The following is a 14354-nucleotide window of genomic DNA, read 5'->3' as shown; positions in this document are numbered from 1 at the left end:
CTGACACCATTTTCCTGAGCACACTGTCCAAATTCTCCTTGAACTCTGGCATCCTGGGGCCATTCCACTGCCCCTGGGAGCTGTTCCAGTGCCCAAACCCCCTCTGGGTGAAGATTTCTCCTGATATCCAACCTAAACCCGCCCTGACTCAGCTTCAGGCCCTTCCCTGGGGTCCTGTTACTGGTCACTGAGCAGAGATCAGTGCCTGCCACTCCTCGTCCCCTCACGAGGAAGTTGTGACTGCAGTGAGCTCTGCCCTCAGTCTCCTCCGGGCTGAACAGAGCCCGTGCCCTCAGCTGCTCCTCATACGTCTTCCTCTCCAGATTGTTCACCTTCATAGCTCTCCTTTGCACACTTTCTAATAGCTTTATATGTTTCTTATATTGTGGTGTCCCAAGGTGCCCCTGGGACCTGAGGTGAGGCCACACCAAACCATTTCAGCACCCGACTGTCTTTAAGCACCAGCTGTCCTTTGAGGCCATGCAGCCACCTGCTTAATTCTCACAGAGGCAAACTGAAGCTCTGCACATGCCCAGATAATCTGCAGAACAGTTTTGAGATTACATAATTCCATTAGTGCTTTGAAAAATTAGGGACAGAAAAATAAGTATTACCTTAGTGTTCAGAGTAGCAGTGCTTACTGTGCCTGAGGGGGTGAGCCATTGCTGTTTTTACAAGCGCTTTGTCCTCTGAGGTTTTCTCTTGCACTTGGTAGTGATTTAGCTCTCTAGTGCAGTGAGCTGGAGCATGTTCTGTGGTTCTCACTAGAATCCCATTTCTCTAATCTCAGGGATGAATTCTCAAAGGAAAGAGTTCTTTTTTTAATTTTTTTTTTGGCCTAAATACTCCATATCAGGACTCTTCACTTAGCACAAGCTTGATATGGACGAACAAAAAAGATTAAATTTTTTTTCTACATAATGAGACTGTTCTTTGGCACATTGAGGCATCATACTGAGGTTTTTATGTATGTTAATACAACACACATTTTAGATGAAGAATTGCTTAATTTTCAAATTGTATTAACCAAACACTTTAATAAGAGTAGACCACGAAATAACATTAGAAAATAGATTTGTTGGTCATCTCAGCTTTTGACACCTGGTTTCACCTTTTCCTTCTTTGATCTATTATAATTTACCTAATAAACCAAATTCATGGAGTATTTTTTTTTCAGAAACAGTAGACGTTTCAAGTTTTACATATTTTACATCTAGCTTTCGCTAGCTAGAGAGCTCATTAGCAGTTATTTCTTGTGGTGAATAAAATGCCACCTGAGAGTATAAGACCTCCCTAATTCACAAGTTCACATTCTTTTAAGAGGTTGCTTAACCTTTAAGTCAACTGCAGCATATTAAAATTAAGCTGTTTTCAGCAGATAACAGATTATTCAGTTGTATTGGAATTTCCAGGTTATGCAGTTTCATTGGAATGCAATTGTCTAAAATATTGCCAGACATGAAATTCCAATAGTTAAAAATCTGTGCAAATGCTTCAAAACATAAGAGTTAAATGTGTTTTGAATGAGATGCAATCTTTGAAGGGAAATACCTCATCATTGTTTTGACTACTGTAATGCAAATAATCAGCATAATATCTGGAATTAATAATAGTATTCCAGACAGCAAAAGAAATGAGCAGGCATTGCTTTTGTTTTTAATTCACAAATGTAATTTGTGAAAGGTGGCAGACTGACAAGACTGGGAACCTAACAGTGGAACAGCTAATGGAAATGCAAGTTCTCTAAATCACTGAATATATCTTTGTGAAAAATATCTTTGGCAGGGCAAAAATGCCAAGGTTTGAAGTTTTCCTGCAACTTAGAAATGATTGATAATACTGGGTTTGAGTTTTTCACAGAAATATTTGGCAAACTTTTTCCCTTAATGTGTAAATTTCTGTCTATGAAAATGTTGTGTATACCAGTTACTTGAATTATTTTGTTTTCTGGGAAGCTCTAAACAATAGAAAATCTTCTATTTCCTTGACTGGTCTTCTGACACCTAATAGAAATATTTCCTACTTTATTTGTTTAAAATATTGCCACTAGAGTTTAACTAAGCTTTCGCTCTTGCTAAGTATTTTGTCTCATCTTTATGTCAGTGGAAAGAATCCTAGTATTCTCACATATTAGAAGATTTCTCACATGATTGCATGAATTTTTGTGTAATTGATTTTTTAAAAGTATATTACTTGTGGTTACTTGAAATGAAATGAATCTGTGTATTTAAATTGTCTTGCAAGGGAAGTGAAACTTCTGTGCTTGAAAAGAGAAGTCAATAGCTGATGTAAACTCACACAAAGAGATTTAAACCATCACATAGACATTTTTCTTTTCATTTCAAAAATTTACTACTGGTAAATATTAAATTTAAAATTATTGCTCTTCAAAACTCTTGTATGATGGCCATTTCCATGATGGTTTCAAACCTGTTTAGTTTGCACTTTTATCACATTCATGTCAATGACAGTGGTGAGTTGTAACATCAAAAACCTGTCTTCTGGGAAGCTGTGCAGGTAACATTTACAACAGACATCACAAGATTTTCATACAAAAGGGGATAAATATATCTGTCCTTTGTGAACATCATATTTCTAGTGTGAAAATTTGTGATGGAATCCAGAAATAGATGGAATTAATAAATTTGGACTGTGATGTAATTTAAAAGAAAGTATAAAATAATCACTTTTCAATACTTTCATTGTATCAGACAGCTAAAACAGCAATTAATGATGGTGATCAACTCTTTTGTCCAACATTTCTGTTTAGAAAAATGGTATAGCACAGCAAAAGAAGTGAACTTTTTTCCTAAACCCTGAGACTGGTTTTGCTCATGTCGTTTAAAAGTTTCTGATTTTTAACTGAAATAAAAACTAAGCTATTGACAATAACACTAAAAGCCTTATTTCTGAATAACATTTCATTCATTGAACTTCAACAATGTAAATATCTGTCACTGCATAAGTCTTGTGAGAAAAATTTGACTCAGATTTAGCACCCATAAATTTGATGTCATTGTTCTCTTCAGACCAAAGTCAGTATTTTGCTAATGAGAAACATTACACAAATAAAATATCATTTAGTGCACCTGTTGAGCTTTTTTTACAAAAAAATTAAAAATTATTTTAAAAAGAAATGCAAGGGATTTTTCACTTAAATATGTTTTAATATTAAGACAGAGCTTTACATTATTATGCACTTGAAAACTGAACAAAGTGGAAGCCTTGGTGTTATTTCAGGGGAACAAATTAAATTCAGTAAAATTGCTAATAAATGACACATAGTTATAAATAAAAGTTTTGCTCACTAGTAAATACATACATTTAGGACAAACTAGCAGAGATTATGAGATTACTTCTTTGTTAAGAAAGTCTTTTTGTTCAGTCGAGGAAAGAACAGTTCTGATGACTTGGAGAGAACGGAAATAGAATCTGTGAGAGAGGCAAGCTGTGGGCCTCCTGGATACAAATCTCTCTGCCTCATCATTTGATGATTTTGCAAAGCAACTGGGGAACGAGAAATCAACAAATTGGCAGCCTTAGGTATATGTTTCCTTAAGCATACTGCTTCCCAATGGACTTATAAAAAGAAAACAACTAATGTAGAAATTATTCACTAGAAAAAGTACTTAAACCAAGACTCTGACTGCAGTCTTAGACAGAAGGCAAGCGAGGATGCTGTGTCCTCATAGGTGTAAAAGGAGAGTGAGGAAGGTGGGAGATTTGAGGTTACCCACCAAGCTAGTCCTTACTGAACTGAGCAGAGAGAGTGCAGTTAAGATCACTCAGACCTCATGCCTAAATTAGCATTTTATTTCAGAATCTCAAAACAAATTTACCAGCTGTCTCGACTTTATCAAATTAAATGATCTGGAGGCAAACACTAGGCAACATTTTTGCTCTGAAAATGTACCCAGTGTCATGTGTCCCTGCCTTGAAAGATATTTTCATCCAGGGGCATAACATGCGTAATTGTTGTTATTTGAACTGGAAATACACCCATGAATAAGCTGTGTATAGTGTTTTCTGCTCCTGCAGCTCTCTCACCAATTGCAGACATAATGGAGGTGGATTGAGAGAGCTGAAGCTTCTATCCTATAGAAAGATATGCATATAGAGAAGTCAGGACCTTATTGTCTGCCTTAGCAGAAAACTCATGTTTTATGTTTGCTAAGTAGCAGTGGCTGCTCAAAATGAAGAAAAAACCCAAAAAATTTTCCTTTTTGGAATGAGAACCTTGGTTCAGCCTGTTTTGCACACCAGACTATATTTTACTAGCTAAAGCCATAAGCACAGCACTATGTAATGTTAGAATGTATTATTAACAATAATTAGATTGCTTACATATATCTTAATAACCTTGAAAAAAAATCTTTACTTCTAAAGCAACTTAATTGATTTTTTACTTTTCTGTAGATAAATGTTTCACAAGTCTCCATACATCTCCTATTACAATTCACTGCATGTACATCGTATATTTTGTTGCTCTCCTTTAGTGCAAAATATATTAATTACTACCAACACATTAACGGGGTTGTTTGCAAAAAAGCTCATTTTACTGTCATTATCACACAGTACAGTTATGTGGATCTAGAAAGATTGCAGAATACCAAACCACTTCCAGTTGCCCAAAGTGTAATCCTGAAAAATTGCAGCTATGATCTTAGGAAAATGTTCATGTTTTCCTCACTAGAAAAGACCATCAAATATGAAATAGTGAATCTTGCCATGAAGCTTAGCTGGACTTGCAGGTACGTCTAGGAATGCAGACATCTGGAAATCTGAGGATGCTTTAGATGAGTCTGACATCCCTTTCCCTGGCTCACGCAATGCCAGACTGTAATTATACCTGACCATAATGATCTTAAACCTGTTTACCTTTGGGATGTGCAGCATGGACAATATCTAGGAAATTGTCATTCAAGATTCTTTGTTTGTTGGTTTCTCTGTTATTCATTTTTAAGTGGATTTTGGGCAGACAGATAAACTGAACATGACTGATTTCAGTTTATACCTTGCTGTCTTTTTTTCAACCATTAAAGCTTTTAAAACATTCTGTAATCCTGGATAGGAAAATGCTGTAGAAGTACAAGGTTTAGTTCAGGTGGGATTTGTGAGCCTGTGCACTTATACTCCTAATGTCAGTAGTTCATTTCTTCCCTGTGAAGACAACGTTCTAAGGACTTTTGATATGCAGGTGTTTGACATGCAATATGCATTTCTGCTTTGGTCAAAGAAGAATGTCTCTTCAGTTCCCTTGTTCAGCCTTTACTTTTAAAAGCTTGGGTTACTTGGTATATCCAGCATCCTTCTAAAGAAAATAAATTATCTGTCTCCAGGGTAGCCTAATGATCATCTAAAAACATCAATTCACTTATCTTTTTGTTTAACTTTCACTTGTCAAAGAAACTTGTATTGTGAGTTTTGAATTTAAACATACAATATACTTTACAATGTTAGTAAATCCAGGAGAATAATAAAATGTCTAAGTATTTTTGATCCACTCTAATTTGAGGATTAGGTTAGGTTTTTATAATCAGGTAGAAGCTACTAGAAGCCACTGCAAGCGCTGGTTTCCACAGTTTTTTATTTGCAGGAAGGCACAGATAGCATGTCCATTTGTTTCTGCTCTTGGAAACCCTTCTTTTAAGACAGGGACTCCCAACAACTTTTCCTGAACCTGTTGCAGTTGCAATATCTCTTGCAAGGATATCACATGGACCATTGTGATCTCCTTTTACCCATATCATTCCCTAGTCCAGGTGTGTCTGCACCATACAAAATCCTTGGCAAAGGAGGAGTTTCTAGTCTTTTCTCTCCAATCTTACAGCAAAACATCTTCATTTATTTTTTTATAACACAAATTTACACAGCTGCTTTGAGTTTGGCTTTTTCCTTATTTTGGTAATGGGTTTCTGTAGTTTATTTTTGGGTTTTGGTTTGGTTTGGTTTTTCAGCAGGAAATTAACCCATTAAAAATCTAAATCTCATAAACTAAAATTGGCCTATTTTGTTGTTGTTTATTTCCAAGAATTTCTACCATGGCATACAACCAGGATACATTTGTTTTGCTACAAACAGGTGGGAAGTCCAAGTATGGTAGCTGAGAGGCAGTAGAAAATTATCTTAAAATGCCACCAAAGTGGATTTATGCTGGGATATTTAGTTATATTGTAATACTATTGGCTATGATAATAGTTCTCCTTATTATTTCAATCTTCAGAATGAGACACCACCGTTAAAGCTGAATTGTTTACAGAGCTGGCCCAAGAAACACCATCAATTTTGAGATTTTGAGTGTATGGAGCAGATTTAACAGCCTTTCTCCTTTTTTTTTTTTTTTTTAAGCTTAATTGCTCATTGATTACCTTAAAGGTTATGAGGATTACATGAATTACATGAAATATTGTAAGTGGAATTATGGATAGTGAAGAAATCAGCTTGAAGAGGTTTGGGGAAATCAGAAGAGTAGCTGGCCATCTCAAGGACACACATTTTCTGAAGGATATAAGTGCCAGGATAGCTTACAGTTATTTTTCTCAGAATACTTGATGCATAAAAATTCTCATGTCAGTTTTCATAAAATACAAACAAATAGCTAAATAGATAAATAGGGCTATAGTCATATGAGTAACAGTCCCAAATACTTGGGGTTATGCATTACTATAACAATGCCAGGTGACCCAATGATACAGTCTTGCATGCTGAGAAATTAAATGAAGTAGTGGTTGATAAAAATAAGTGAACTAGGGTTTTTTGGGGGGAGGAGAAAGTACTCTGGAAGTCAAAAGTCAGCACAGCTTAAAGTCATATAGCATTTTTGTCTTAGGCAAATTAAAATGAAGACTATTTCCCAAGGACCATTTATAGTTTTCTCAGCAGGATCTAAAATGCAGTAACTTTTTTAGCATAAAACATAATGTTAGAAGTGATTCTGTTAAATAAATTTTTACGTGCAAATACTACCATAAGGACCTCAGCCAGCATTATTTTCAGTTGGTACTTTTTCAAATCTGTCTTGTGCTGCATATTTCAGGCTTGTGACACAGCTAACTATGATTCTTTTCAGCACAAGAAGGAAGTTAAAACCTTTTCAGATTCTATATTCACAAAGGGTTTTATGTATTATTATAATTTCAGTGACCAAACCCAAATAGATCTTTATAGGCCTTTTTTGTTTCTTCCTCATCTGGAAGCATTTAACTTCCCAAAGTGCAAAATTTTCTAAATCACGTTTGCTAGAGTTCACACTTGTGTTAAAACATATAAAATCAACAATGGGTGGAAAGCATTGCTCTGCAAACTTCCTGCCGGCCAGACTGTCATTAGCTAACCTCAAACGTGTTTACTCTTTTCTCTGCACTTCGATGGTTCCTGAATCAAAATATACTGGTCAAACTACTGCATAATCAGGAAAGTCCTGATGGTGAGGAGCTCTCCTCGACCCTTAAAAGCAAACAAACATCACATGCATCAAAATCAAAGCATTCTTCTGGTTATCTTAGCTGTAAGAACATCTGCCAAAGTAAACAAATAACAACCTGAAAACATTATGCACTACTAACACAAAAAAATGTTGAATTCCCACTCCACCCCTGCCAACAGATTAATAGTTGGAAGTTAGAGTGGGTGGCTTCTGTGGACCCAAGTTCATTACCCTGCCTGTTTCAGTCCGACAAAGGGATTTAAGTCCAGTTTGTCACCCTCCGGAGAGCCTGTTATAACCATTAGACAATAGCACAGTCCAAGGTAAATCTTTCGCTCCCTCCAGCTGACATTATTCCATTTAGTATAAATAATTAAATGAAGGAGGACTTGAATTTGACTTTCTCACATGATTGCTCTAACCACCAGGCTATAGAGTCAATCTCTCTTCCCTTTTTTTTTCACCCAGCTTAATTAAAATTTAATTGTTTACACAAAGTGAAACAGTTTTAATAGGCGAGAAATTCTGAGAGGCAGAATTCCCAGTAAGCCAATACCTGAGAGACTTTGCTGAGAAATAGGAGGTCTACCACCATGTCCTAGTTTCAAATCAAGGAATAAAACCTGTCTCGTAGGGTAGCAAGAGCCCCTTCTTATTTTGAAAAATGAAGCCTTACCCCACAATATTCACTATGTTTTTGTGAGAAATGAGTAGCGTGGCATAGACACCAAACTTCAGGGAATGGCCATCAGTTTCAAATCCTAACCAGGATAAAGAGGATTGAACACTCATGGTGGAGCATCATGTCTATTTTCAGAACTTCCTATCACTTATTTTTTTGTTTAGCTCTTTGCTTTCTGCATACCTTATCTTAAGGCACATAATGCAGGACATGCTCATAAAGCATGCAGACACCTAAGCCAGAGTGCCCGACTCTGTGAGGTGGGGAGGTGCTTGTGAGGCAGAAGCAGGGCACACACAACCATTTCTGATTTATAAATACACCTTCAATACATTTGCATTTAAAACCCCTTTGAATTATCATTTCTCAAAGTGTTCCTCAAATTAAGTTTGAATCCTGGGGCAGAGGGCAATACCAGTGGGAGTAAAGCTGTTTTATATGATATTTTCCAATTTAGATTGATTGTTCTGTGGGACACTTTAGTAGAGTTGCTGCTGTCAGCTGTTCAGGATGTTTTTGAGATATGGAAAACACTGAAACACTGAAAGCTTGCAAACACTTTGTTGTTTGCCCCTTAGGCACATCTGGCAGAGAGACTTCTGCTGCTGACATGAACTCTCAGGTCTGATCTCACTGCTCCCAGGATGAAACAGTTAGGTAAATCTGATGTGAGGGATCAGAAATCAGCTTGAAGCACAAGGTGAAATTGTCTTTTTTTTGGTGAAATATTTCTATGAAGTAAGACCAGAAAAGTAACCTCACAGGGATGGTATAGTATTTTTTACAGTAGGGACCAGTGAGCTGTCTTTCCCCCTCCCACCACTTTCATCCTTTCTTTTTTTTTTTCTTTGACAAGGTCTGTAAAAATGTCAACTAATCTCAGAAAGTAGCACACAGAAGACTCATTCAAAAAGGTCAGAAGGTTCACACAACGCTTCTATGCTAATATTATTCACATGCTTCATTTTCTCAAGCTATTTCCTAAATCCTCCTTTGAATGTTCTTTTTTCTCATTCTTTCTCTAAGCCAAAAGGCACACAATAACTTGGGTACTTAAAATAGGAGAAAAAAGTGCATAGTATCATTTACATGATTTGGAAAGATTGTTGGCCTGTGAAGTATAATGAACTGAGTGCTGGGAAAAAACAAAACAACACAACCCAAACCACCACACCAGAAAAAAAAACCCCAAACCACAAAAGGACATAAAGTGTGACTCTTAATCTAACTGATGCCTTTTCTTTAGTTCAAGTCTGGCCACCAATCAGTTCACAGGAAGGATCTGTACAAAGTCCTAATCTAATCATTTTGGGAAGCTTTAGCTTCATCCCCACTTGTGACCTTAGTCCAGTTTCACAAGTTTTTCCTCAAATTTTCAGATATTTTTGAGTCTACCAAAGAAAAATCTCAAACCACACCAAGAATCCAACATAAGAGAACATAATATCTCTATGAACCTTTCTTGCTCAGTTCTTTCAGGCTTACTGTACTGAAAGAGACTGATCTACTTTTCACATAATTCCTTTATGGCAATTGACTGCTATTATATTCTTGTGAAAGCTTCCTCTAAACTCGGCACTCTAGTCTTGTCCAATAAATCATTCCTCATTTCAGGTGTTTTGAGGTCAAATCCTCAAAATCAGCCTCAATCTATTCTGTCATTTTACCCAGAAATCCTGACCAGAACTGCCTTACTCAGGTTTTTGACTCTCACAGACAAGATATTCAAGAATCATTTTGAGCTATTCCAAGTCCCCGGAAGCTGTGTGTGGCTAATTTGCAGACAGGTCATCATTTTGCAGAGCCTCCCACCTGATAAAAACCAGCCCGTTCATTCCAGTTAAAGAAGCTTTCTGGCAATTTAGGCAGCAGAGGGCCCACATTTTCTTCCCTGCCAAGTGCCCAATGTCTCACAGTATTTTGCTTTTGCTGTCTAAAAACTCATTCTCAAGAAGAGAATTGGGCCTCCAGTGAAGCAGAAAGATGCATTGCTTGACATGTGTATTGACCCAAAAACTGGAAGAAGGTGCCTGCATATCTCACAGATTTGCCAGATTTAGCTGTAGGTTTTCTGTAGAAGTCTGTTTCACCTCACCTGCTTTGTTTTCCCTGTAAAACCGAGGGATTTAGGAACAACATATCAAAATCTATAAAATATGCTTGTGCCTCTTGTCCTAAATGCCACATTATTTTTGCCTCCCTTTTTTATCTGTAGGTTAGATGGCAGATCTCAGAGATGCCCCAGCAATTTTCAGCACTTTTCCTGAATATCCCTGTGCTTCCAGCACAGCAATACAGGGCTGCTGGTGGTAACCCTGAAATACAGCCATTGCTAGCTTAGACACTTAGAATGCTTTGAGAAAGACTCTTCCTACCCCTTTCCAAGCTCCACCTCTCCCTAGGATTGATTGATTGGGATCCCAACTCCTTGGTTTCATTGCTGACCTGACCTTTTGAAAGAATAGAATATCTGCCTTGTCCTCCTTAGCAGTACTAACTAGTTGGACAATACTTTCTGCATCTACCTCAATGGTATGAACTGTTTCAACCATCACAGGTAAAGCTAATTATTCCTGCACAGCTTATCTTACATCACCGATCAGATCTTTCCATACAGTAATTACTGCATACAATTTCAGAAATGTTGGATGGAAATATTTATTAAATCCAAGAAACCTCATGAAATAGAGAAAAAAGAAAACATGAACCATAGGAGTCCTGAACCAAAATAAATATAAAATTTTGATGGGTAGGAAGAGGAACAACATTGAGTTGGTTTGAAAAAAAAAAAAAAGTCAATAACTCTGGCAATCCTCTACCAGCATAGAGGAAACAAAAAGTAATTCATTTAACAGTGCTTTTTCCCTCTCACACTTTTCTGTATCTTCTTCTTCTCACCTCAGCCCTCAAATCAATCTCTTGCCTTTCAGCACTCTACACACACACACACATACACTATACATTCCTTCAGGGCAGTGCACAATTCCCTTACCTGTTTTGACAAGAAATGCACATTGAGTCACATGCCAGAGGCCATGGTTACACAAAAGTCACAGGTCAATAAAGATCACTTGCGTTTCCTATGAGCTTTTTCATCCTCCTTTTTTCTCCTCTGGGAGCCAGGGCCTCAGAAAGGAAAGAAAGAAATGTCAAGGGCCCCTTTGCCAAGTCCTTAAAAAAAACCAAAACAACCAAGCCCACCACTGGATGCCCCCCCCCAACCTCTTGTTACCTTGCCTTAAGGAAAGTGACCTTTTTCTCTCGGCCTCCTTCACCTTGAAGGAGTTCTTCATCCCTTCAAGAAGTTGGTCACTGACTTATCTCTCTCCCTTGGTAATGTACAAGAAAGAAGAAGAGATTAGTCAGTATTCTTTTAAAACTATCTTTTACAAGGAAGCCAATAAAATGATCTACATTGTATCACAGTTCAACATATCTGACATCTGTTCTGTAATAAAATTCACTTCATACATATGCTTCTTCAAGCTCATACATATGCTCCCCACAAGCATCCCCCAGCTGCTCTTCTGAGACATTTTGTAACATATCTATAGCATTATGCTAGGCATTCTATCTTTTCTCTGTAATATAGTGAATATGTTAAGCAATTCCACTTGGTGAAGGGAGTACTGCAAACTACTCTAGGGCTGCTTGGATATCATCATAAGTTGCTCATTTTCTCCTGGACTGAATCTCAGGGTCTGTGTTGATTGTTCTCTTTTAGACTTGCTTTCCACAAACGTGGAAGTAATCATGTTCCATTCACACAGATTCTTGTGATAAATGGAATTATTGCTCAACAAAATGAGTATATGATTCACCAAATTTTTAATAAAATGCCAAAACCAGAAATGGGTCAAAAATTTATGATTTTTCTGAACCTTTAGCTGTGAGGGTTATACATTCTGAATACAAGATATCAGGAATGCATATCATCAGAAAATGCAAGTAACACACTATCTAAGCTAATATTCATTCTGTGAACACAAAAAAGTTCATCTTCATTATCGTGTTGAACTGGATCAGCAGCAAATTTCTGAAGCACTCTGTCCAAGCTGTGATGTAATTTCCTCTTCCGAAGGCATATCAGAGCACATGACCTTGATTTATTCAAGGAGAAACTGCAGCAGAAAATACACTGCAGGGATATGCCCAGTATGCTCCAGCTGCAAATGAACATAGGGGCAGCCAGATGTAAAGATACTCAAGTGGATAAAATGTAAAGTCCCATCTATTAAAAATTAGCTTTATATCATTTTGGAAGGTGTATCAGAAGCCCAACATAAAAAATATCGTAAAAGTACCTAAATATCACACATAAAATTTTTTGTTGAATAAAGATAGCTAGGACCATCACAGACTGCTTATTTCTCCTCATACTGATCTCTTAATGTAACATAAACCAGCTAAAAGTTAACTTGAACATTTCACAACCTACCACAATATAAAATGTTTAACATGGCTGCTACATAAAAGGATTTTCTGGGAGTTATACAGTGATGTCTTAGATCAGACTTTCCATCTCCCTGAGAACAGGAATATGTGGTACAATCATGCCATACCTTTTAGCATGCATTTCTTTATTAGCTGCCAAGTTCTCAAGACAATTCACAAGAATTTAATTTTTCTAGCATTGAAATGGAGATGTTTCATATCAAACAATTGCCTGAGTCTAGAATAGGAGTCTTCTCCTGTTGGGGATCTGAACAAGGTGAAGACAGAGAAATCTATGATACTTCCCAATAGCTCTTGACAGGTTCAGTAGAGCTAGCAGGTGAGAGCAGCCTGAGGAGACACCACTGGGAAGCCTGCTGAAGCATTCATCCAGGAAAAATAATTTCTTCCAGAAGAAAAAAACTCTCTTATTTTGAGAATGTGTATTTCTTTTTTTGTCATGCCAGTATGTGATCTGATAATGTAACTAAATTTATGGACAATATAGAAGGTTTTTACAAAGAAGTATACAAAATTAAAGAGGACATGCAACCATTATCCAGCAACCTTGTATTCTGGCATTCAGTAACAAGTTCCAGTTAGTCAAAACATGTGTCTTGAGCACTCTGGAGTTTTTTTTATGTTGATCCAGGATGATTTCTTAAGAGGGAAAAACACTTTTTAGCTAAAAGTCGTAATTACAGTTTGGAATGGTATCTTGGCTTATGGGTCTTATGATAGTATTGCATTTGGTAAACTATTTCCTAAATACTGAAATAATTTCTTTCCTATGTCTATTAACTGCATTTCAAATTTCCTGAGATAACTGAAGTCTTGATTATACAGAAGACAGACTACCTCAGCCATATTACTGACACCAAGACTTGAGGAAAAAAAATAAATAATCATAATAATAATAAAAACCATTGTGCTTCATAGAATCATAGAATCATAGAATCATCAAGGTGCAACGACACCTTTCATCAAGTCCAGGTGTCATCCCAGCATACCACTGTAACCCCTAAACCACTAAACCTTATCAACCAGTGCCATATCCAAATGTCTTTTAAACACCTCTAGGGATGGGGATTCCACAGCCTCCCTGGGCAACCTATTCCAACGTCTGCTTTCCCTAACAGTGAAAAACAATTCTCTTATCTGATCTGGATTTCCCCTGTCATTTCTTTTGGTCCTCTCACTGGAGGCACAGTAGAAGAGAAGAGCCCTCACCTCACTGTGACCTCCTCTCAGGGAGTTGAGGAGAGCAATGAGCTTCCCCCTTCTCTTCTCAAGACTAAACAAACCAAACTGCCTCAGCCCTAGCTCATAGTACAAGTTTTCTACACCTACCTCATAGTACAAGTTTTCTACACCTTTCGGGAGCCTTGTTGCCCATTGCTGGACACACTCCAACACCTCAATGTCCTTTGCAATGCAAGGGGCCCAGAACTGGATACAGGACTCAAGGTGCAGCCTCCCCAGTGCCCAGTGCAGGGGGACAGTCACTGCCCTGGTCCTGCTGGTCGCACAATTGCTGATCCAGGCCAGGATGCCATTGGCTTTCTTGGCCACCTGGCCATATGCCAGCACCCCCAAGCTCTTTTCTACTGAACAGCTCTCAAGTCTCTCCTCTCCAAGCCTGTAGCACAGCATGGGGTTGCTGCCACCTAAGTGCAGGCAGGACCTGACACTTCATCTGATTGAACCACCTGCAGCTTCCTGCCTCAGCCCACTGATGGAGTCTCCCTGCAGAGCATTCCCAGCCTCAAGCAGATCAATACTCTATCCAATTTGATGCTGCCTGCAAATTCA

This window comes from Motacilla alba, chromosome 8 (assembly GCF_015832195.1).
Source record: "Motacilla alba alba isolate MOTALB_02 chromosome 8, Motacilla_alba_V1.0_pri, whole genome shotgun sequence".
Taxonomy (NCBI): Eukaryota; Metazoa; Chordata; class Aves; order Passeriformes; family Motacillidae; genus Motacilla; species Motacilla alba.
Note: the sequence above shows the minus strand (reverse complement) of the source record.